Source organism: Brienomyrus brachyistius, chromosome 25 (genome assembly GCF_023856365.1).
Source record: "Brienomyrus brachyistius isolate T26 chromosome 25, BBRACH_0.4, whole genome shotgun sequence".
NCBI classification, from domain to species: Eukaryota; Metazoa; Chordata; class Actinopteri; order Osteoglossiformes; family Mormyridae; genus Brienomyrus; species Brienomyrus brachyistius.
The window spans coordinates 9,192,416-9,193,884 of NC_064557.1; the positions used below are offsets into that span (position 1 = coordinate 9,192,416).

Genomic DNA, 1,469 nt, shown 5'->3' on the forward strand with positions numbered 1-1,469 from the left:
GAGATGTTTCTGGATTTTAAGGGGTGGTCATCAAAACGCAGAGATGTTTAACTTGCTTCTGGATTTTAAGGGGTGGTCATACGTACTGTAATCAAGAGACATGACTACTATAGAAAGATGTTGAGATTGTTCAGGTCTGAGCAAGTGAAATGCAGGTCATGCTCTGTTAGTTGTCACCCCTTTTAGTGGTTACGGGCACAGTGGTGGATATTGAGGCCGGAGGTGGAGCTCGTGTTGGAGACGTCGGAGTCCACTTTGGGAAAGGCCTTGGCCTAGGGAATGGGAACAGTCCTGGGATGAGAGGCCAAAAAGGCTTTGAAGGGTGACGGGGAGGTGGTGGGCGCTGGAAAAAGTGGGATATCTGCAACAGAGTATGCAAGTGTTTATCTCATGGGCTGTTCATGGAATTTTCCAAAACAAAAAACCCAGGAAAAACATTTGGTTTTAACGTTTAAATCCTTAATAGCCCTTAAAATGTCCAAACTTCGTCTGTAGACAAAACTACAAATACATAAAATTATTTTTCTAGAGCGCTTACACGTAACAATTTCTCTGAGATGCTGTTTAAACTGAATGGATAGCTTTGGTACATGAGATTACAGAAAATGGAATTTCTCTACCTCATCACTATGAGAATGACTCCGCTGGCGATGGTGTCCACACAGCTATCACGGAAAGATGATAAGGAATTACTTTGTGTGAAATATTACATAATTTAAATGATTTTATATACGTGTAGAACTTACAGCTCCAAGAAACGTTATCCAAAGGAAAAATAAGAGGATTCTTCCATTCATCTTGCAGCCAGACCTGACCAAAAAAATACAATTTCAAAAACAACTTAAGTCATTATTTAATCTAATTTTCACAGAGTACCTTCTATTGCTGTTTGCTTTTCTCACATGCCTAAGGACAATCTGTTCAGTATTAATCATGTCTACTGTTGGAATAATCATGCATATGTATTACAATAAAAACTGAATGGCTGATTTCTTTACCTCGAGTCCTTTTTGTAGTAGAGATGCTGTCTCCGGTTCTGATACGATGTTTTAATCGCCGTTTGCAGTGGGTTTTCACCTGCCTCTTCCCAGCTATAGCGCACTTTGGCCAATGACACTCCCTCTGATTAATGAGGAGGATTTAAAGATAAATGACGGTAGGAACATTAGTGGGAATGAGGGCCTAATCTCCCCTAAAGTGACATCACTTCCTGTCCTGCCTTCATGTTGTAAGGTGGCCCTTTGTTTGCTAAACACTGCTACCTGTTGCTTTGTTGGTGGTTAAAATAAAATAAACTACGGCCATCGTTTCTCAGTGATAAATCAGCTACAAATTTAACAACATGGATGTAGTGTGGACATCTTTGTCGATTGGTGTGATGTTTTAAGGGGGATACGAGGAGTATATTTTTAGTCTGTTTAATATGAGAGAACACATAGAATGACTGTATCTGCCTCAACCACCAGTGC

The 1,469-nt window shown here is 40.2% G+C and overlaps 1 long non-coding RNA gene across 1 annotated transcript; it reads right to left on the reverse strand.

Moving 5' to 3' along the window:
• Positions 1-655: 655 nt before the first annotated feature.
• LOC125720743 (uncharacterized) lies at positions 656-1,134 on the reverse strand. Its single transcript, XR_007385557.1, has 3 exons — positions 999-1,134; positions 747-810; positions 656-665 (listed from the first exon to the last, which is right to left on the reverse strand). It is a non-coding gene; the product is annotated as an uncharacterized LOC125720743 (long non-coding RNA).
• Positions 1,135-1,469: the final 335 nt, after the last annotated feature.